This window comes from Pseudonaja textilis, chromosome 7, assembly GCF_049901715.1.
Source record: "Pseudonaja textilis isolate UNSWEBS1 chromosome 7, rPseTex1.2, whole genome shotgun sequence".
In the NCBI taxonomy this organism is placed as follows: domain Eukaryota; kingdom Metazoa; phylum Chordata; class Lepidosauria; order Squamata; family Elapidae; genus Pseudonaja; species Pseudonaja textilis.
In genome coordinates, this window is record NC_141996.1 from 53738999 (window position 1) to 53763892 (window position 24894).

The following is a 24894-nucleotide window of genomic DNA, read 5'->3' on the forward strand; positions in this document are numbered from 1 at the left end:
CACAGGGGTGGGATTCAATTTTTTTAACAACTGGTTCTGTGGGCATGGCTTAGTTGGTGGGCATGGCTTGGTGGTCATGTGACTGGGTGGACATGGCTTGGTGGTCATGTGACTGGCTGGGCATGGCCAATTCAACATCACTCACATCGAGGCACACATCTCCTCGCATGGCCTCTTGTGACTGTGGGGATGCTGCAACAGTCGTAAGTGTGAAAAATAGTTACAAGTCACTTTTTTTCAGTGCCATTGTAACTTTGAATGGTCACTCCACACAAGCAAAGTACCAGCAAAGGAGGGAAAAAAAACTCCAGAGAAGTTCCAGAGACAGGAAGTCTAGTCCTGCCAAGAATGTAATAAGGGTTAATGGAGAAGCAGTTTCTGTAGGCAATACCAGAATGTTTTCTTCCTGCCTCCCTTACAGGATTAGGCCAGTAATTTCTTCTAACAACCAGTTCTTTGAACTGCTTAGAATGTTAACAACAGGTTCTAGTGAATAGGTGTGAACTGGTAGAATCCCACTCCTGGATCTGTACCCAACATGGTGTCTGCCAGGTCTCATTGTTTAAATGGGGTCTTGTCTCCACAACTCAGTATGACTGTGGTGCTCCTCGACAAAATATCCATCACATTGTGTCCAAATGTCCATCAAGAGCTTACAATGGCCCAATGTCTGATTTTTTTCAATATAGACCACCCTGTCCTTGAATGGCGGGGTGGAGTGGACATTAACATTTGAGCTACCATAACTACTATAAGTATTTGCCATATGCTAAATAAATAAATTTCAATCTACATAAGAAGCAAAAGGTACATTGATCTCCACTGCTCGTCTAATGGAATTGCTGAACTCATTCCATTGCAATCAGTTCAGGTTTCCTCACTGTTTGTACAAAACTTCACAACCAGAGCAGGAGGCAATCAGGAACTGGCATAATGAGAGATGCTTCAATACTGACCTCACTACATTGGCACCCTGGACAGGCACAGTGGCAAAGTTTGACATCTGGAATAGATTCAGAAGAATCAAAACTGATTAGCTGTTCCGGAGTTGTATAGATTTATTACTTCTATTGTGCAGGATGTTTTTTTTAGGGGTATGGGGTTTCAGGAGAGTTGGTAAGAATAGTTCACACTGGGAAGGACCTCCTTCAATATGATCAAGCTTTATGAATTTCCTGCAGCAGGATGAGCCTTTCTATCTTTCAATACCCTTACTCCAATTTTGGCAAGCATTTCTGAGAACCCAGAAATTTTGGCAAGTGACACATAGAGGTTTCAAGGCCATAGGAAGAACTTCAGTGAACCAAATTGCATTGCTTCTTTGCCTTGGCAAATAGAACCAAATACTTCCTGCCTTGCAAATCTCTTTGGCAAATTAGGTCAAAGCAAGAGAGGCTCCTCAAATTGAATCTACCAGTTTTTAATGTCCAAAATAACATATAATGTCAACAGAAGGATTGTTTGCCAAAAGTTCTGGGAGAATGCTTTAGTTTATCAATGTGGTGACTACATATATCTTATCATAATCCTAATCAGAAAAGCAGAAATTTCAGTGTAAATTTGTTTACACTGTTTACCTCTGCAAATATCATCATTTGGCGTAGGGGGTAGATAATCAGATGAAACTAACAGATTTAATAGATAATCAGAGTTGGAAGGGACCTTGTAGGTCATCTAGTCCAACGCCCTGCCCAAGCGGGAGACCCTACACCATTTCTGACAAATGGCAGTCCAATCTCTTCTTGAAGGTCTCAACTGATGGCGCTCCCACAATTTACAAGGGTAGGCTGTTCCGTTGGTTGATTGTTCTCACTGTCAGAAAGTTTCTCCTTATTTCCAGGTTAAATCTCTCCTTGTTCAGTTTCCATCCATTATTCCTTGTCTGGCCTACAGGCGCTTTAGAAAATAGCTTGACCCCTTCCTCCCTGTGGCAGCCCCTCAAATATTGGAAGACTTCTATCATGTCTCCCCTGGTCCTTCTCTTTACTAGACTATTCAAGCCCAGTTCCTGCAACCGTTCGTTGTATGTTTTAGCCTCCAGTCCCCTAATCATCCTGGTTGCTCTTCTCTGTACTGTTTCTAGAGTCTCAACATCTTTTTTATAATGTGGTGAACAAAACTGGATGCAGTACTCTAGGTGTGGTCTTACGAAGGCTTTATAGAGTGGTATTAGTACTTCCCTTGATCTTGATTGTATCCCTCTGTTAATACAATTTAGGATTGCATTAGCTTTTTTGGCTGCTGCTGCTGCATACTGCTGGCTCATATTTAGCTGGTTGTCCGTTAAGACTCCAAGATCCCTCCCAGTTACTGCTATTGAGCCTGGTTTCACCCAGTCTATATGTGTACTTTTGGTTTTTTGTGCCTAAGTATAGGACTTTACTTTTCTCTACATTGAATTTCATTTTGTTAGATATGGCCCAGTGTCCTAGTCTGTCAAGATCCATCTGGATCTTGAGCCTATCTTCTTGGGTGTTAGCTATTCCTGCCAGCTTAGTATCACCTGCAAATTTGATAAGTTCCCCTTCTATTCCCTTATCTATGTTGTTAATGAAGTTATTGAAGAGTACTGGGCCTAAGATGGAACCTTGTGTCACCCCACTGCTTACTTCCCTCCATGTAGACTTAGACCCATTAAGGACTACTGGTTGAGTATGGTTTGCCAGCCAGTTGCGAGTCCATCTAGTGGTGGTGCTATCTATTCCACTTTTTTCTAGCTTACTAAGAAGTAGGTTGTGGTCTACTTTGTCAAATGCCTTGCTGAAATCTAAATATATTATGTCCACACTATTTTGCTAGTCTACTAATTTAGTCACTGTGTTGAAGAATAAAATAAGATTGGTTTGGCATGATCTGTTTTTAAGAAACCCGTGCTGACTGCTAGTTATTACTTTACTTGTTTCTAGATGTTGGCAGATCTGTTTTTTTATTATCTTTTCCAGTATCTTCCTGGCTATTGATTTTAGGCTGATTGGTCTATAGTTTCCTGGGTCTGTTTTTTCTTTTCTTTTTGAAGATGGAAACCACATCAGCTCTTTTCAGTCCTCTGGTAGTTCCCCAGTGCTCCAGGATTTTTGAAAGATATGGTGCAGAGGTTCTGAGATGGCCTCTGCCAGCTCCTTTAAAACTCTGGGATGTAATCCATCAGGTCCCGGTGATTTGTTTTCATCAAGATCAGACAGGTGTTCTCTAACTATTTTTTTTGCTTATTTTAACTTTTATTTCTGGTCTGTCTTTTACAGTTACGTTTTTGGTGGGTTGAGCTATAGTTTCTTTTTGCATGAAGACAGATGCAAAGAATGAGTTAAGCAGTTCTGCTTTCTCTCTGTTGCCTGTTATTACCTTGCCATCTTCTCTCTTTAGTGGACCGACTGTTTCCTTGATTTTTTTCTTGTTATTTATATGATGGACAAAACTTTTTTTTTATTATCTTTGACTTTTGTTGCAAGTCTTCGGTCATTCTGAGCTTTTGCTATCCTGACTTTTACCTTTGCAGATTCTGGCTATCTGCTGATATTCTGCCTTAGTTGTATGTCCTTCTTTCCATTTTTTGTACTTGTCCTTTTTATCTTTCAATTTGCCAGAGAGATCTTTGTGCAGCCATGCTGGTTTCTTTTTGGATTTCTTGTTTTTCTTTCTCAGTGGCATTGTGCTGGTCTGGGCTTCTATGATCATACTTTTTAGAGTTTCCCAAGATTCTTGAGTTGTTTTTCCCTTTAGGATTTTCATCCATGGAATCTTTCCCAAGTTCTCTCTGAGTGTATTAAAATCAGCTATTTTAAAATCAAAGACTCTGGTGTCATTATGTTCTGTTGCTTGTGTTTGTATTATGTTGAATTCTAGTATGACAAGGTCACTCTCACCCAAGGTTCTTGCAGTTTCAACTCCCTCTATCACTTCTTCTCTGTTTGTAAGAATTAAGTCCAGTATAGCTGTCCCTCTAGTTTCACCCTCTACCTTTTGGACAACAAAGTTGTCAGTTAGGTTGGTTAGGAATTTGTTTGATTTCTCATTTGGTGCAGAATTAGTTTTCCAACTGATATCAGGATAATTGAAGTCTCCCATTACTATTGTTGTGTGTTTCCTGCATATGTTTGTTAGTTGTCTGGCAAAAAGGACATCTATATTTTCTGCTTGATTGGGTGGCCTATAATATACACCTATGGTCATGTCATTCTTTTTTTCTTTTATATTGACCCATATGCATTCTAGGAGGTTTTCATCTTTGGTTTCATGCATTTCTGTAGCAATATAGTGGTCCTTTACATACAGTGCAACTCCACCTCCTCTTTTATGGGGTCTGGTTTTTTTGAATGGTTTGTATCCTTCCACCAGTATGTTCCAGTTGTGGGTTTCATCCCACCAAGTTTCTGTTATTCCAACTATATCATATTTACCATCATGTATTCGTAGTTCAAGATCACCCTGTTTGTTCCCCAGACTCTGTGTATTTGTATATAGGCACTTGAGATCTTTATATCTGACACTGTGTTTACTGTCTTCATAACCTGTGTTGTGCCCCTACTTTCTTGCCACCTGTTTGATTAGTGCACATGGTATGGCACTGACTATTAAATGCTTGGTTTTGGTTGGCATCAAGGTTTATAATCCTACCTTCACAAACATCTATTTTGCATGCACTGGTATTCTTATTAGTTTTTGGTTGCTGGGGACAGAAATGTTCTGAATCCATTAATTCTCTGTTCCCCGCTGTTCAGTTTAAATGTTTATCCAGAAAATCTGTGAATTTAATGCCAAGTAACTCAGTCCCTTTTTTTGATGGATGCAAACCATCTCTTTTGTACAGTTTTTCATTGGACCAGCTGCAGACATCATGACTAATAAAACCAAAGCCTTCCCTTTTACACCACTCCTTTAGCCACACATTAAACTCTGCTACATGCTGCCCTTTCCCTTTTTGTTCCTTGTATACTGGTAGAACCTCCGAAAAGATAAGCTTACAGCCCATATTATTAAGTTCATATCCCAAGCTCTGGAAGTCTTTCTGAACAGAAAGTACATCCTTCTGGGATAGATCATTTGTACCAAGATGTATAATAGCACCAACATCACAGTCCTTGCTAGCATTCTTGACTATCTTAAGCTTCTTGTCTCTGCTGGCAGTAGCACCTGATAGACACATGACCTCTTTCAAAACCTCAGTATCCTTTCCTAAATTTACATCCCTTACAATTGAGTCCCCAACCAGAAGGTGGCTTCTCTTTTTGGATGTCTTGCTCTTCTTGTGTGACTGGTGCATAATACCTGATTCACACTTTCTCTTTTCCAAAGTAAGTTCTTCTTCTGGGACCATGATCCCTGGCTTACTTGAGTTATCATTATCACAAATACCTTGACCTGTCACTTTAGTGTCCTTATTAAGATCAGCAAGGGCAACTAGTTTAATGGATTGATTAAAGGTTCTGTTTTCCTCTATTTCTGTAAGATTGGCTTATAGTTGACAATAGTATTTGGGCTTGCATACCAAGTACGAGTGATATTTGAATAATATTACAGATAGTGAGATAATAATGGGATGCATAGAACTCTGTGTGCAAGAAACACAAAAATAGCATGAATGAGGTAAATATAATGTCAACAGAAGGACTATTTGAAATACTGTAAGTACAGTCAAAAGTTCTGGGAGAATTCTTCAGTTGATCAATACAGTGACAACATCTATCTTAGCATAAAAAGACACAACAGAAGTTTCAATGTAAATTTGCAATGATACTATGTTTACATCTGCAAATATCCACATTTGGCATAGGCAATAGATAATCAGACAGATCTTGAAACATTTACTGAAAACTAGTTTAATGAATTTATTAAAGATTCTATTTTCCTCTATTTCTGTAAGATTGGCTTATATAGGCTAGCTGATAACAGTATTTGGGATAGCATACCTAGTATGAGTGATATCTGAGTATGCAAGAAAGACAAAAATGGTGTGAATGAGTTGAATAGTCTGAACTACTAACCTCCGACATGTTTGTCCAAATGTGGCCTTCAGTGAAAAAAGTTGTAACTCATGTTGATTCTGAAATATTAGATATACATATTCATTCTTTAGAAATTATGGCTTTTACAGTGAAGATAGAAGTAATCTCTTTTAATATGAATCAGATCTATCTACAATGGAATAGTAATGTCTCCTTTCAGCATCAATAATTCTTCCAGGCAAAAATGAATTATTCAAGATTATAGCAATATAGGAACAGCCTCTTATGTTAAATAACTGTTTATATCTTGCATTATATACACCAGCACTTGTTCTTTAAACCTAGATCTTCTCTATACAAAGTATTTAATAATTTTGTTTTTCTGTTTTAAATTATTATCACAATTCAAAGACAAAATGAACACCAGAGAAATAACACTTGGTGGATCTAAAGAATAATAGTTATATACTGTTCCAGAAAATTGCCAAGATGAACCTTTAACACTGCACAACACATAGTTTATTTGGAAACAGACAATATTATCCAAAGGAATATGCAAAGAACTGCCCACATGCATAAAAGTGGATGGAAACTAATCATGGAGAAAGGCAACCTGGAATTAAGGAGAAAGTTCCTAACAGTGAGGACAATTAACCAGTGAAATGACTTCCCTTAGAAGTTGTGGGTGCTTCATCACTGGAGGTTTTTAAGAAAAGACTGGACAGCCACTTGTCTGAAATGGTATAGGATCTCCTGCTTGAGCAGGGGGCTGGACTAGAAGACCTCCAAGGTCCCTTCCAGTTCTATTCTATTCCATTTTACATCTTTCAGAATAAGCAGAAACTGATGGTACATGATGGGTTCAGAATCATACAGCATTAAATTTGTTTTGTTGTTATGTTGGTAAACCATAATAGCCATTTAATATTTACATATGTATTTATTATACAATTTTGTATGGCCACTCAACTCACATATAGGTAACTCCAGGCAGCTTACAACATTAAAAATGACACATAACACACACACAAACACCCAGGACAGCAGCAACACAGTCAATCAACCACCTGATTGATCCATTTCCATTCATCATTCCCAAGCCCACACACAAAACCATGTCTTCAGGGCCTTTCAAAAAAGCAAGATGATGGAGGCCAATAAGCACAGATTCCAAATTTGGAATTAACTTAACAAAATGTTAAAGCAGCTTGAAGTAGAAGGCTTTAATTAATTTAACTCACAATTTCCCAAGCAGTCATAGGTGAAGTTACCCTACAATAAAAAAGAAAATGATTATTATCCATTTTTTGCTCTCCTTTCATCCTTAAATTTGGATAATTATGGATAAGAAGCCTTATCGTGTATTATTTATAATTCACACTTGTGAATTATACATGTTATTTGGTATATGTATATAAAAATCTTATGCCTATGAAGATACTGGTATATAAAAAATCTTCATATATCTAGATGTTTTGCTTGGGTATGATCTAGAGGAAAAGCTATCCTGGACCTAATTCTTACTAACTGAGAAATGATAGAGGGAGTTGAAGTTGAGCTTGAATAAGAGTGACCGTGTCATATTAGAATTCAATATATTGCAAACACAAGCAATAGAATATAATCCAACCAGTGTCTTAAACTTTAAAATAGCTGATTTTAACAAACTCAGAGCCCAAGCAAAATTTCATGGGATAAAAATCCTAAAGGGGAAAACATTAGCCAGCAAAAACAGATCATGCCAAACTAATCTTATTTCATTCTTTGACAAAGTGACTAAGTTAGTAGACAAGCAAAATATTGTGGCCATCGTATACTTAGATTCAGCAAGGCATCTGACAAAGTAGACCACAGCCTACTCCTTGGTAAAGCAGAAAAATGTGGGATAGACAGAATCACCACCAGATGGATTTGTAACTGCTGACAAATTGTACTCAATGAGTAGTCCTTAATGGTACCATATCTACATGGGAGGGAAGTAAGCATTGTGGTACAATAAAGTTCCATCTTAAAGCCAATACTCTTCAATATCTTCAAAAATGACTTAGATTATATATCTTTTCTCCTCTCATGATGAGTTTTGGATCTAATGAACCTGGAGCAAAGAAAGAGAATACTTTTAAGTAAATGGAAATAAAGAAAAGGAAACAGAATATGAGTCTGTTACCTACTTTTAAAAATCTCCTCATTCTAATAATGAGATGATATTTCTACATGGTCTAGATCATTCTGGTTCTCAATGGTTCTCAATCAGGGGTCATATGGCCTCTGAGGACCCTAGGATATCACAAGAGGGCTTCAGACAGAAAATATGTAACCAATGGGACCACCGAAAAGCACGTGTATTAAACTGAAACTAGTGTCTTGTTGATGCCCAAAACACACCGGTTATTGTTTTGTACCTGTGTCCGCTAATGACACAGGACCGGACAGGGAAGGCATAGGAGAGAAACAAGGCTGGAAGGAAGCCACGGGCAAAAAAAAGTTTAGACGCACTGGCCTAGTTTTAACAACATACTTAAGGATTGAATTTACTGGTATGGCTACCAACGGATCATGGACCTTCTCTTTGTTTTTCTGTTAGCTTTCTTTGTTTTTGGTCACATTTAGTATATTTATGAAATGAGCATATACAGAATTGCTATATAGTTCTTGTATTTTTCCCTTTTTTATTGTGATAATAGAAAAGCATACAAATTGTACTAACATTATCAGTAAAACAGTATTATCTTTTAATTTGTTCACTGTTATTATTAAATTAATGGTAAAAAAAATTCCATAAAGTATGGAAAGTAAATTGTTATTGGAATAACAATAATTGTAAATTCTATAAATGAAATACTATAAAATTTGACCATGTTCCTTACCCCGTAGGTCCAGCTATAAATCTTTGGATTATACAGAAATGTGATAAAACAATTTAAAACAAAATTATATATTCAGAAAACATCATATCTTTCTCTTTGGGGGAAAAATTGGACAGATATATGAATGCTAAAATTTAAATTTCTCCTTTCAAAGACTTAAAAAATCAAGTGAACTTGAATCATATCTGTAATTAGTTTGCCTTTTTTGTTCTTATTTATTGTATTACATTTTATTTTCCTTTTTTCATATGTGGTGAACTGTTTATTTTTATTTATATATGTTTGCTTGAAAATTGATTTTTTAAAAAAAACATATATAAATGATTTTTTTCTGCAGCCCAATCATTTCCTACATTTTACAGCATTAAGATTTCAGCAGGAACAGATAATCATTCTTGAGATGAATCCAAAGATAAATTGAAGGGTGAAGTTCTTCATTCTATCCAGTAACTGAGGCTAAAATAAATGCACAATGAAACTGCAACCACAGATGAACACATTTTTCTACTAGTTGAAAGTTATAGTATCATATCTTCCTAGGCAACTCTGCATTGGCTTCCAGAAGGAACTGAATAGGGAAAAATACAGGTACGGTACATCATAGACATGTTGTATCCATTTATATGGATGTTCATGAATGAGTTCTAATAGCAGAACAGAATGCATTAGATCAGCTTTTCTCAACCTTTTGGCTGTGGAGGAACCCTTGAAATATGTTTCAAGCCTTGGGGAACCCCTGCACAGAATGCTACAAAATTATATTTGTTTCATATGTGTAAGAATTTATATATGTATTAACAGTGTTCTTAAGCTAAAAATAAAAGGCACGTGTGCACCTGTTGCCACTGGTGGCTGAACCACCCCAGCCCTAGATCTCCTGAATTTGCCCTGGGATAGAGCCGCCTCCCCCAAACTACTGTGCCTGCAGAAAGGCAAGTGGACAGATTCAGAACATAGGGGTATCTCTCCCTCCCTCCCTCCCCCTCCCCCTCCTTCCCACTCTCTTTCTCACCACCTGCTGCTCCTCCCTCCTCTTCCTCCCTTCTCAGCTCAGCTCACTCCTATTCTTTCACTCTTCATACCTCAACTTATGCTTTGCTTACCTCCCCCTATTCATAACTATGTTTTTACTGGTATGTGCACAATCCCCACCCTGCCTGCATCTGTGCAGCTTTGGTGGGCCCACCCAGTGTTGGAGGTTGGAGGGGTTTTGTTCAGTGTCTGCTTTTTTAAAATCAACATGATCCCACAGGTAATTCCTGATGACCATTTATGGAAGCCTGGCTGAGAAACCCTGTATTTAGAAGAAAAAGAAGAGCCTGGGGGTGGAGTCAAGAGAGGAATCAGCATTATGGTCCCATAAACACAACCAACTTTCGCTCCTTGAATTCCCTTAACCCTCATCTATTGCCAGTTTAGTGCTATTAGTTGACAAGATTCTTATGTATAGGCATAAGCAATAAATCAGCTAAACTGGAACAATGTGTGATCCTGATTCTTTAGATACTGCATTGGATAATGGAGTTTGGAGCATTGTCTTAATAAAGTATTGTTTTATAGGACTAACTGCTAAAACAATTCTGCTTCAGGTATTGATGGAGATACAAACTTGTCAAATCAAATTATTATTCATTATTATGCATCATTCATGCATAAATATTGCCCTTTTGTACTCAGAGAAGTAAAATATTGCTTTTAAAATTATTTATTTATTTTGTCTTTTATTTATTTTGTCAAATACTTACAATATAATAGAAATAAGAATAAACATAAGTTTAAATACATAAAATAGGAACTAATAATTGGGGACAATAGGAGAGGAATGGTAGGCACGATTGTGTGCTTATGCACACCCCTTACAAGATCTTCTTGTAGTTTAGAAAAGACATCGATAATATAAAACCTCTCTGGCATGCTGATTCCCTCTCAGAAGCTGTTTGGTACATATCATTTCTTATAATTACATTGCAATGTCCTACCTGTCAATGAATACTTCAGCTTCAACCATAACAACACAAGAGCAAACAATAGATACAAACTCAAGGTTAATCGCACCAAACTTGATTGCAGGAAATACGACTTCAGCAACAGAGTGGTCAATGTCTGGAATACTCTACCTGACTCTGTCGTTTTTTCCCCAACCCCCCCAAACTTTAACCTTAGACTGTCTACTATTGACCTCATCCCTTTCCTAAGAGGTCTGTAGGGGGCGTGCATAAGCACACCAACGTGCCTACCGTCCCTGTTCTATTGTTTCTTTTCTTTTATTTTTATTTTTCTTATATGTATCTACGTATTCATAACTATGTTTTACTTATACCTATTATCTTGTAAGCAATTGACAAACCAAAATAAATAAATAAATAAAAATATAAGATGTAAAGAAAGCTGTGAATCCCCTACCCTCACTTCCCTACTGTGGGAGTGAAACCAAGCTGGGTTCACACACTGCTGCTTACTGTCCACAGAAAGTGACTTTGATCAAAGAATTCACCAATGTGTTTGGTGGGTTGCCTTGCTTAGAGATAGAAAGCAGATACTGAATGCAAACTTGGCAAATAAGGAATATTTCAGAGGCCTCAGCTTTCTCTTTTCTATAAATAAATATTCTTCATCAGTAGATTGGAAATTATACAGCTCATATAAAGGACAGGGGTTGAGACAAGTGTAACAGCGGAAAAAGTGAAGAAATTGGGCTGCATTATCAGACAAAATCAATGGCAAATTGGTTAAATTTTCTGTTGAGATTCCAAGCCTTGTGTGACAACTTTCTCACATAAGACTCAATGTTGACTATAGGAAGCTGAAGGACCAACAGTGAGTTAGTGAATCACAGGTTAGAACAAACTGATTCTAAAGCATAAGCAAATATGCTTGAACAAATTATGTCCATAATCACAGAGCTTATGGTTCAAATAAACTGTAGTGTGGGAAAGAAGTTGAGTCCTCCCTTCACATATTCTTACTTCTATAGCTCAAATAACAAATTAGAATAGGCTCTGGGCTAGGGCTGTCAAACTCCCGGCCCATGGACCTGATGAGTCATGCGCTCCACAACATCCACAACTGGTTTAGCAAAGGAGGGGGAAAGTCCTGATATGTCATGTGACACTGCTGTAATGATATGAGTTTTACACTCCTGCTCTAGGCAAAATTCAAACTGCAACAGGAAACACAAAATGTAATAGGATGCAACATCAATCTGACCTAATCTGAGATCTCTTTGATCCAGAAGAGAAAAAGCTCCCCTCCCACTGCCCGAGAAAAAAATGCACTGTTTGCCATCAACAAATGACACCTCAGTAGCATACCTGAATTGCAAATGTGCTGTGAAGGGTTACTGTAAATGCATTTTGTCAGACCTCTTGGAGGGCAAGGAATTACTACACAGAGACAGCTTGGAAAAGATTTAAGAACGGCTACCTCTGATATTAGCTGATATTATCCTAGTATCATGCTCTCAGAAATAAACTTCTCTACTTCTTCAAGCAACTGCCTGGGTTCTTTCAAACCCAGCTTTCAACAGACCTCATTTTCCTTTGAATAGCACTTATGCTGCATTCTTGGAACTTCTGTGATTTATTTTATTATAAAGCCTTGAAAACAGAGTTATATACTGGTATTAGATAAGGAACTGTAAATCAGATATGGCTAACTTAAACAAAGTATGTGGTTGTCAGAGAATCATTCCCTCTCCCCTATTTTAAATGTCATAATCTAGAATTAAATCTGACAGACAGGACTAAAGCAGAAAAAAACTAAAAATAAAAAAAATGAATGTAACTGAAATTGAAGTAAAACTTTCTCTGCGACACCCTAGATTTTCATTTTTTTAAATGAAAAAAATTCTCATCTGTGGTTTTTACAGAAAGCTAATTCACATTTTTTGGGTTGGGTGGGTATGGAAAATATTTGAGATTTTTTACAGTTACCTTCTAGATCGGGATCGCCAACCTTTTGGACCTCAGGGACCACCATCCCAGGGACCACTAACAGGTTCTGTGGATGTGGCCTAATTTGTGGGTGTGGCTTGGTGGTCATGTGACTGGCTGGGCATGGCTTGTATGTAAATATTATAAATATTTATATAAATATTGAATTTTTATTTAAAAAAGAGCAACTTTTACCCAAAATCAGGCAAAGCAGGCAGGCAGATTGAGTTGCTCACAGAATCATTCAGTGATCTATCTATCTGCCATTGGCTAGCTCAATCTGTCACATAGAATTTGCTTGCAAGCAAACTCATAAAATTTGCTAGCAAGTAAACTCACAAAATTAACTCACAATACACCATCTATGTAAATATTGAATTTTTTATTAAAAAGAGAGAAACCTTTCCCTAAAATCAGGCAAAGCAGGCAGGCAGATTGAGTTGTTCACAGAATCATTCAGTGATCTATCTATCTGCCATCAGCTAGCTCAGTCTGTCACACGAAATTTACTTGTCGTGAGTCTGCACTGAATAATAGAACCTTCAGTCCTAAGGGAGGTTTGGCTGTGCATAAAAGCAGAGCTGAAGATCTAAAGACTAGCTAGAAAGCAAGAAATCTAACCATTTCCTGCTTCCTAGCTAATCTAAATCTCCTGGCACAGCAGAACAGCTGATGGTCGGAAAAAGGAAAAATAGCAATTTAGCAGGCAAGTTTGCCGGGTAAGGAGTGAGTGGGCAGGGAGGGTTCCCACGGGCTACGTGGGCGGCACAGCCATATGTTTCTGCACAGCCTGGATTAATTGCTTTGGGGGGGTGAGATTTCTCTGCAGCCCACCAAAATTTTCTCACGGCCCACCGCTTGGCGACTGCTGTTCTAGAGCAGGGATGTCAAACTCTATTTCATTGAGGGCCTCCTCAGGGTTGTGTTTGTCCTTGGGGTGTGTGTCTGTGGCCAGGGTAGGCATGGCCAACTCAATATCACTACCAGCAAAAATGAGCTCCCCAACTCCATTTTCACCTGCGCCAGCCTACTGCAACCCTCTACCAGCGAAAATAGAGTTCAAGGGGGCCATTCGCAGCCCTTGTGAGCTCCATTTAACTGGCAGAGGCACCATGGGTCGGTCCTTTGCTGTTTCCACGGCAGCCCCATGAGCCAGATCCAGCCCCCAAGCCTTGAGTTTGACACCCGTTATAAAGAAATGCATATTCAAACTCCATTACTTCCAGAGAAATGCATATTCCCCTTTCTATGGAATTATTTGAATAATGATCTCTATCTGGAGTCTTCAGCATCAACTGAGGAATGTATTTCTTATTGATTCTACGTGTAGAATGCCTTCCATGTCTATATATAAAACAGCTTGTTAGAACTTGACTATATTTATTTAATACCCAAGTGTGCAAACTTTCTTGAATCAGTATGTATAAAAAGCAAACTGAACAAAAAAGGTTTGAAAGTTATGGATGAGCTGTGTATGGCTAGGATTCTTGGAACATTATTTAAAAGTCAACATCTCATAAGATTTTAAAAGATCCTACATGACTCTTTACTAGTAGGCTTTAGTCTCTTTCAAGAAAGGAATATTATATTTGATTCTGATTTACCTTAACGTGAAATGTCATCTTTTAGACTGATTCATTTTGCCTTGATGTATACAGCAAAAAAACTTAATAACAAGAGACATCAATATCGAGCATGTGACTCATTAGACTACCATTTTCATCAACTCCAGCCAATAGGATAATGGGAGTTAACTTGAAAACATCTTTAGAAGCCATCAGACTGGAGAAAGCTATTGGACAGCAACAGAAAACTATCTCAGTTATGAGAGGTTACCCAACATATATTCTACGTTCAAGCTTCCCGCCCATCTCTGCTTTAGCAAGGCAGAAAGAAAGCTGTTTGCCCATGCCCTTCTGGGGTTCTGGTCCCGGCGCCAATTCGAGCATGTCCTCCATGGACTGCTAAGAGCCCAAAGTTGGTGGTGCCAAGGCAGCCCATGCCTCCTGCTGCTTTGGGCTCAGAGCTGTAAGTTGCATCCAGGAAGCACTCTGGCAGAGAGAAGCTGCCAAAGTCAACCCTAGTTTGCTGTCTGTTGAAGCTAGGAATCTCAAATACGGATGAGAAATGAACATTGTGAACTTGTAGCCAATGGTAGATCAGCCCCCTGCGGACTCCTAGTCTCTTGAGGAGCCAAGCCAATCACCAAGTTGACAGGACTCCCAGTGATGGGATGAGGTCCTTCAAGCACTTAGTTTGGCCACCTGTTTAGTGGCTCCAGCCAGCGGCTACAACACAAACATTAATTCTTGGCAGCATTTGAGATTCCTAGCTGCAGTTCACTTGTGAGCACCATTGGCCAGGAGAGGCAGGGAAAAAGATGAAGGGGCAGCATGGTCGATGGTGCAGGAGCTGGGCATAGGCAGGCAGATTACAGGCAGCTGGTGGATCACTGGCTTGCTCGCTTAGCTGCTCACCGCCCAGAGCTTGCAGGCAGCGAAGGAAACCCGTGTTGTGACCGCTGCCTCCTGTCTCTGTGCATTGAGGAGGCCAAGCAGCAGCGAGAAGAGCACACACCTCCTGAGCCGGGGGAAGCATCTGCCAGTGATGGCCCCAGGTGAAGATGTTGTGAGTGGGGAGACTCGAGCCCCCTCAGGAGCTGCGAAGTGCTCACTGCCCCTCTGAGAACCCATCAAGCCTCCTCCACCCATGCTTCTCTTCCTCTTCCCAAGAAGCGTTATTTTGGGGGAGACTGCAGGATTGTCCCACCTCCCTGCCAGCCATCTGGTCTTCAGTACATGGGTCTTCGGCCTCTGGACGTCAGATTCCCTCCATCCAGCACCAGTTCAGAAGTTCCTTCCCCCCAGCAGGGAGGGACAGAGAAAGAGAAGGGAGAGGGAGGGAGGAGAAGAGAGAGAGAGAGAGAGAGAGAGGGGAGAGGGAAAGAGAGAGAGAGAGAGAGAACACACACACACACACACACACACACACACACAGAGTGAGGGAGAGAAAGAGAGAGCAACAAGAGACACAGAGAGAGAGGGAGGGAGGGAAAGAGAGACAAAACCCACAAACAGAGAGAGAGGAGAGGGAAAGAGAGAGAGACAAGAGACAGGCACACAGAGAGAGACATAAGGGAGAGAAAGAAAAAAGAGGGAGAAAGAAAAAGAGAGACAAGAGAGAGATGAGAAAGATAGATACCTGTTTCAGGCTGCAGCGATTGCCATAGCCTACTGCTGCCTCTGCGCACACCATTTTCAGCCTCCACATCCCATTTTCAGCCTCCCCACACCTTGTTTTCAGCCTCCATGTGCCCCATTTTTGGGTGGCAGAGATTGGAACAGGCCAAAAATGGGATGCATGCAGAGGCAGCGATAGGCTCTCAATAGACAATCAGCTGCGAGTGCTAATCAGTTTGTACTGAAGCTGAAACTGAAACTGGCTGCTGTTTGCTGCAAAGAGGCAAATTGCAGGGAGGCAGAGGCCAAAGGGCGGGGGGACGGTGAGTGGGTGGGGCCAGTCAAAAGTACTTTGTGTGGAGGGACCATTCAAAGTTACAATGGCACTGAAAAAAGTGACTTATGACCATTTTTCACACTTACGACTGTTGCAGCATCCCCACAGTCATGAGAGGCCAGGCGAGGAGATGCATGCCTCAATGTGAGTGATGTTGAGTTGGCCACACCCAGCCAGTCACATGAACACCAAGCCATGTCCACCCAGTCACATGACCACAAAGCCACACCCACCACCTAAGCCATGCCCACAGAACTAGTTGTTAAAAATTTTGAATCCCACCCTTGGCTGGACCCCTTATCTAATTTGCGAATGATACTAAGCTGGCAGGAATAGCCAACACCAGAAGTGGTATTCAGCAGGTTCTGACCAGTTCTGGAGAACCGGTAGCGGAAATTTTGAGTAGTTTGGAGAATCAGCAAATACTACCTCTGACTGGAGATTTTACAGTATCCTTCCCCTGCCACGCCCATCAAGCCACGCCCACAGAGCTGATTCAGGACTGTCAAACTTGTGGCCTGTGGGCCAGATGTGTCACGCACTGGCCATGTCTGGTTTAGTGAAGGGGAAAAAAAATGATGCATCACGTGATGTTGCCGATACATCATGATACGTCATGCGATGCCGCCATGATGACACAAGTTACCTTCCCACCAAAGTGGTCCCTATTTTTCTGCTTGCATTTTTACATGCTTTTGAACTGCTAGGTTGGCAGAAGCTGGGACAAGTAACGGGAGCTCATTCTGTTACGAGGTGCTAGGGATTCGAACCGCCGAACTGCCGACCAGCTCAGTATCTTAGCCACTGAACCACTGTATCCCAGATAGAATATAATAATAATATAATAAAAGTACAATAATGGTAGGATAGAATAAAATAATTTAAAATATAAGCAAGTAAATGAGATTCAGACTCTTCAATTATCTGCAACATGACTAATGGAAAAGTTAGATCCATTTTTTAGTGTCGTATAAAAATATCTAGTTGCCTTTCATTGTTTAAGCTTCAATTACAATTATTTTTAAGAGAAGAATTGTGATGCTTAATATAGATTCTAAGTGGTTTAAATATTAATAATGTCAGGAAGGTTATTAATTCTCAGAAATACTTTGAAAACATCTGAAGAGCTTATTCAATGAAAGCAAAATCATTTACGTAGCTCTTAAAATCTGACTGTGACTGACAGCCCAGCCATGTTCCATTTAGTTTCTTTCAGGCAGTCAGAAGAAGTGAGGCTATGAAAGCTGGTGGCCTTCTTTTCATTATGTATACAGTCTGTCCATTCATCTTGTTAGAAGTTAAACTCCCCCCCGCTTTCTAGAAAAATGAAATATTTTAGGAAATATTAAAAAGGCAGAATGAGGTATGTTTGTTAAGATTTGTGTCTTCCCTAATTTAACTCAGATTTATGGTGGGAATGACCAGTGTGTGTGTAAATGATGGAGTGGGAAGCACGCCTGAGTTCCCTAGCCATTACAGATTTCTGTGAATCAATGGGCTCTGTAGCCACCTGAGGCCTTCCAGGCTGCAGCAAATTTCTAAGTTCCAGTGTGCCATGTAACTTGTGCCTATGTCCCATTCCCCTGAGGCATCCCCACATTCCCTACCTGGGACTCCATCTGCTTAACAACCCATGAAATCGATTAACAACCACAATTGGGAATGCCAGGTTACGGTCGAGATGCGACAGCTCACTTGCTGACCTCTTTGATCAATGACCAATTGTGGTCAAAAGTCAAGGATTAACTGTATTGTGTTATTTTTTTCTTTTCTTTTTTCTTCCATTCAATTTTGTCTGATATTTGACAAGTCCCTGCAGTTTTCTCAGCAAGGATTTTCAGAAGTGATTTGCCATTGCCTCTTTCCTAGAGTTGAGAGAAAGTGACTGGCCCATGGTCATCCAGCTTCCTTCATGCCCACCGCAGAACTAGAACTCATGATCTCATGGTTTCTAGCCTGATGCCTTAACCACTACACCAAAGGGACTCTCTATGCCGATATTTAAAAAGATATAAAATCATTAATTATTTTGAATAAAGATTTGAAAATAGAAAACCATATTTTCTATGCCATCCTTCAATTTTCTTGCCATGACATTCAATGTATTGGTATGTTTTACCCAGTATTGCCCCTTTTAAACTCATGGCTATATAAAATACATTCTAAAGTTTGCTTTCAGTGGTTTTTAAATTATTGTTTACAGTGTCCAATGGTGCACTTTAATTCCTAAATATTAAATTTTCTTTATAGTATTATTTATAAAGGCTAATTGTAAAAGCATTTAGAACTCTGAAGAAATCAATATTCTTTCTAAATATACAAATAGTAACAATAGCAACATAACATCATTCTATTAAAACAGAAACCGAAGGAAAAGCAGAAATGCAAAAAGTAAATTTTTGACTGATAGTTTTAGAGAATTGCAATAAATAAATTTACATACGGTCTTGATTTATTATAAAAAGGTGTTTGATTCATTGCTACATAATTGGACCACTAAATGTTTGGAAATGTTGAGAGGGGTAAAAACATTAGAATGTTTATAGAAAAAAATGTAGGTATAGTGGCTAAGATTAGAAACCAGAAGACTGAGTTCTGGTCTCACCTTAGTTTAAAAAAAAAACCCTACTGGATGACCTTGAGAGAGTCACTCTCTATCAGTCCTAGGAAGGAGGCAAGGGCAAACCATTTCTGAAATCTTGCCTAGAAAAGTTCAAGGACTTGTTCAAGCAATCATAAGCAGTCAAAAACTAACTTGAACATACATACACAAAAATGGAGGGTCTATCAGCAGAATCACTGAGCAAAACGCTCTCTATGCGAGTGAAGGTTTATTCTCCGAGCGCTTGTTCTTTGGTTTCTGAATGTTTCATTACCAGGTCCTCATAAACAGAAGAACCCTGACATCCCCTAAACTCCTTTGAAGGTGTTACCTGGCTGGTAACGAAAAGTTCAGAAACCAACTCACAAGCTCGGAGAACGAACCTTCACTCTCATCCTACACCTGAGCTACAGATATTCGCCACTATTGCAGCTCTCTGTGTGTTTATCTTTGGAACAAAGGCAGAAAGAAGATCAGGCTGATTATCTGTGTCACTCTTAACATAATCATCCTGTTGGTGAGTGCATCTAACTGCAAGGTGCTTTTGACCAGATTCTGGCAAATCTGGCTGTGCCCATCATGGAATGAAAGCCAATGGTGATGTCTGATCTTTTTGCCTAAATTTCATTGTTTAAAGGTTATGAAAAGCAACGTAGCCCAACTCAGTACAACAATGTTCAATAAAACTGTCTAGCCACATGTTGAGATTTATCTGACAAGAGAGATTTATTGAACATTGTTGTACTGAGCTGAGCTATATTGCTTTATTGTTTTACATAATCTTTTAAATAATCAAAATGCATGAGCAAATTCTCAAAACAAACCAGTGAGTGTGTGATTACTATAATCCTGGAAGGTGGATTATGTGAGTAGATGCATGATTAATGGCCGTGGGAAGCTGCAATGAGTCTTTGCTTCAATGTTTTGAGCAAAGCATCCCTTTGGAGTTCTTTTGTGGAACAATAACCTTTCCCACATACTTCTAAGCACAAAGCAGTTGCGGGATCCAAATCCAAGATCTTCCTAGAAATGCCAGTCATTGCTTAATGACAAGAATTGCAAAACTAAATTGCTTTGCAAAGATCTAAGGCAGGTACATGAGGATGCAAGACCACTGCTGAAATTGTACTTGTAGCACCAGTGAAATTACTTTACTGAGCAGTACAACTTTGAGAGGACATCACAGGATTGATCAAACTTGCAGTGTATTCACTGCCAGTCTCAAATTCCAAAGCAACGTGTAGTGGTTGAGGGGTGTTTGTGTGTGCGCGCGCGCGCGCGTGTGTGTGTGTGTGTGAATATATAATATTTTTACTATGGTACTATGGAAGTTATTTGAAAAGATAATAAAAAATTTGGAACACGTGTTAGCTATTTTACATAATAGTACATGATGTAATTTCATTGCTTTGCAATATCCCTAAGTGCATTTTGATAGCACTGAACATATTTTATCCTGCACAGTAGCCCACATGAAGATGAATCATATATTGATTTTTCACAGATTCTATAGATAAGTAAATTATATTGTGAGAAACCCAAACTCCTTTTTTTTAAAAAAAGTTATGAAACATAGAATACACTTTGAGGAGTTCTAGAAGGATGGGGGAAAGAAAAAGGAAAGAATTTCAGAATGTTCCAGGAAAAAGTGGAAATTATGTTTTCTCAACATTAATCTGATCCTACCATTTATTTTTGTGTGCATGCCTTTTAGTTACTCTTGATTACAGGTGGCACCATGCAAAGTCTCTGCAGTTCTCTTGGCAAGATTTCAGAACGATTTACCGTGTCTGCTTCTTAGAGATGAGGGAGAATGACTGGCCCAAGGTCACCCAGTGGGATTCATGCCTAAAGTGGGACTAGCTGGATGGCTTAACTACACCAAATTCTTGGTATGTGAGAGATACTTCAAACTTCATCATCTTGTAGTCTTCTTCTGAACTTGCTTCAGGTAGACAAATGATCTAAACGGGATCTGATTGCAACAAAGTATTATAATCTTGATTCTATATTTCTGTTATTATACCCTAAATTGGCATTTTAATTTTTAGCAACTGCATTACACGGTTGAGTCATGTTTAATTTGTAGTCATCAAGGATACCCAGATACCTTTCACACCTACTACTGCCAAGACAGGTCTTCCCAGTCCTCTACTTGTGCCATATTTCTCCTACCCAGATGCAGAACTTGTTTTTCCTTGGTGAATTCTACGCACTGCCAATGCCTGATTAGTTCTTTTGAATCTTCTTTTTCATTTTATTTGGTTACCTCTCCCAGTTTTGTATAATCTGCAAACTTTACAAGTGTCTCAACTCTTTCATCAAATCATTTATAAAAAATGTTGAAGAACACAGTTGAGGACATAGACCAATTCTATTCTACTACTTATAGTACTTTCCTCCAAACTGAAGGGGCACCATTATTAAGTCCTGTTTGGATACAGTCATTTACCAACTGTGAACTGGGACCTAAGATATCATCAGTCCCATGTACACTGCAGGATTCAGTATATAATTCCTGATAATTGTCTAATTTCTATTTGAAAACCATCCGTGAATGGGAAGAAACCACTCCATCCAGTAATATATTTTACTGCTTGGCAGCTCTTACTGCCAAGTTCTTCCAAATACCAAATCTGTATCTACATCTTTGGAGTTTCATCCCATTAGTTTAAGTCTTGCTCTCTGAAGCAAGTGAGAAAAAACCCAATCCCTCTGCTGTGTGACAGCTCTTTAGGTGTTTGAAGACAGCTACCATGTGCCCTATTATAAAGGTACATGAGAAAATCTTCGAAGATGAGACAAAGATGCTGTCTGAGACAGGGGTCCCCAACCACCGGGCCGCGAACCAGTACCGGTCCGTGGAACATTTTCTACCGGGCCGCCGGTTTGCTGGGCACCGCCATCTTGTTTTGATGAGAAAGTGCTTCCGGTGAGCTTTTCCGGTTGGAAAGCGGCGTTTGGGTCCTGAAGGAATCCTTGCGCCTTAGTTTCATCGAAGGGTGGGCGGCTTCGAACGAAACTAAGGCGCGAGGATTCTTTCAGCACCCAAGGCAAGGCGAGCCGAACGACCGTCCCGAAGCCCATCAACAAAGGTACAAAGGAGGAGTTTAAGGTGGTGGGGAGAAGCGGGGGACGGCTGGCTGGCCGGTCGCTCGGCTCGCCTTGCCATGTGTGCTGATGCTGGTACTGGGCCGTGGATTATTTTGTGATGCTGGTACCAGGCCATGGCACAAAAAAGGTTGGGGGCCACTGGTCTAAGGAACAGACAGAAATGAGATCGCATAGCCCACAGCTGGCTAGTGGGTGAAGCAAGAACTCAAGAGACCATATCTAGCTTCTTGGGTTGTAAATGAAACAGTGGAGGTATGTGCTTTCAGACTTACAAGATTCTGTTACTGTAGTCTTACAGTAAACTAGAATTATCTCACCTGGTTGTATTTTCTGTCTGGTCTACTTGGGAAGATTGACTCTCCTCAACCTTCCCTTCTGCAAGCTGAGCTTATTAGGATTTTTTTTTATTACTCCTCATAGGACTTCATTTCCAGTCCCTTCTTCATCTTGGCAACTCTTTTCTTAATTTGCTGCAATTTAACAATGTCTTTTTTAAACTGGAGTATACACAACTGAACATAATACTCCAGGTGAGATCTGATTAAGGCAGAATAGAACTGATAATTACTTCCCACAATATGAACTTTATGACATTCTTGATACCCTTCTAGATGCTTCTGGCCTTCTTTACAGCTGCAAATACATTATGGTCCAGGAGAATGGCTTTGTCCTTATCTCACCAACAACTCTCTTCCATTTTGAGAGACCCATCAGTGGAACTCTATTGGTGAAGCCACTTAACAGTGGAATGTTTTCCACAGTGTTCATATATATTTGCGCTTGGACAAAAAGGACATCTTCAGTCCCCAAAACAATGAAAGATCCATAATCTAGGGACCCTCCTTTTAAAGAGTAAAGAGTGTTGTTTTGTACCCTAAGGTCACTTTCTCATATGTTAAGGAATATGCCTGGCACTTATAAAACAATTTGTTTTAGTTGCTTATATAGCATGTGTTTGTAAAAATGCTGAGATAACACTGCTAAACACCTTACTATATCTTCTGAACACTTCAAATAGTGTGAGATATTAAAATGTTGCATCACTTCAGAACAGTAAATCACAGAGGAAGTTCAGTATTTTATTACTCACCACTTTTTTAGACTTTCAAGGAATAGAAATATCATAGCCTACATAAAGATAAATAGATACAGTAGTATGGAATCAAACACTTCAGTTCTGTAATCTTCCTTCAGCTGATTTTTTTAAACTTTATATTAGTACTGCAGTTGCATACAATTCATTGTAGTTCTGATTAACAGTTAACATCCAGCTATCAATTTAGATGGCAACTTGTCAATCATAAGCAAGAATACAACAAGGAATCCACCATAAGGATAAGGCCTGCAATTTATATTTTAAATGTCTGAAAGCCACCACTTAGGAAGGACATTAGTGTTTCCCTAAATCAGTGGGCGCCAAGTGGTGGGCCACAGCCCACTGGTAGTCCGCAAGAAAATTTTGGTGGTCCGCAGAGAAATGCCACCCCCAGAGCGGCCCCCCCCAAAGCAATTAATCCAGGATGCGCAGGCACACAAGGCTGCGCCACCCACATGGCCTGCGAGAACCCTCCCCACCCACTCACTCCTTACCTGGCAAACTTGCCTGCTAAGTTGCTATTTTTCCTTTTTCTTTTCTCTGACCATCAGCTGTTCTGCTGTGCCGGGAGATTTAGATTAGCTAGAAAGCAGTTAATCATTGGATTTTTTTTCGGTGGTGGGATTCAAACATTGTTGCCATCGGTTCGGTGGGCGTGGCTTGGTGGACGCACTTTGCGCATGTGCACACACTTTGCATGCGCACGTGCACCAAACATCCACTTTGCGCAGGCGCAGAGGCGTTCTAAACTTGCCTCCTACCAGCTCTCTGGAACCGGGCACAACCGGTCGAATACCACCACTGGATTTTTTTTCTAACTAATCTTTAGATCTTCAGCTCTGCTTTTAAGCAGAGCCAAACCTTCCTTAGGACTGAAGCTTCTATTTGTCAGTACAGACTCAGGTAGCCAATGGCAGATAGATGGATCTCTGAATGAATCTGTGATTCTGTGAGCAACTTAATTTGCCTGCCTGCTTTGCCTGATTTTGGGTAAAAGTTGCTCCTTTTTATATAAAAATTCAACATTTATATAAATATTTATAATATTTACATACAAGCTATGCCCAGCCAGCCACATGACCACCAAGCCACACCCACAAATTAGGCCACACCCACAGAACCGGTTAAGAAATTTGTATCCCACCCCTGCCTCTGTGTGTGTGTGTGTGTGTGTGTGTGTGTGTGAGAGAGAGAGAGAGAGAGAGAGAGATTAGATCAGGTCTCTCTCTCTTTCCCCCACTGTCAGCAAGCCACCCTCAGTCAAAATTCATATTTGTGGTCCCCGGTATTTAACATTATGAGTTTGGTGGTCCCTGGGGTCCAAAAGTTGGTGACCCCTGCCCTAAATCTTCCAAACTTACAACTAATAAGCACCATGCCTTATAAACATTAGGCACACAGTTTTGCCCATAAATGAATTTCCTTCAACATAAACAATCAACAGGTGGGATTAGTCAAATCGATTTCTTTCCATTTCACTATTTCCTATTCTGGACTAGAAGCCAAAACCCAGTCTAAACCTTGAAACTTCTTGTCCTTCTGGCAATGTGTATAACGCTATCGCCCACACCACTGAATAAGCGTCCGACATTTACCTCCGTGCTGCGGGACGGGGCAGAACACGGGCGTCAAATCAGTTCTGACCTCCCCGCCCTCCTCCGTCCCTTTTTATTTTGGAAACCCTGTCCCCGAGTCTTTTCCTCTCGGGTCGGGAAACCATCGGTTCCGTGTACGGTCTCCTTTTGCCGGAGCTACCCAAAGCAGGGCCGGGGCAAAAAACCTTCCAAACTGACCTTAAACCGCCGCGAAGCGCAGCGCAGCCCTG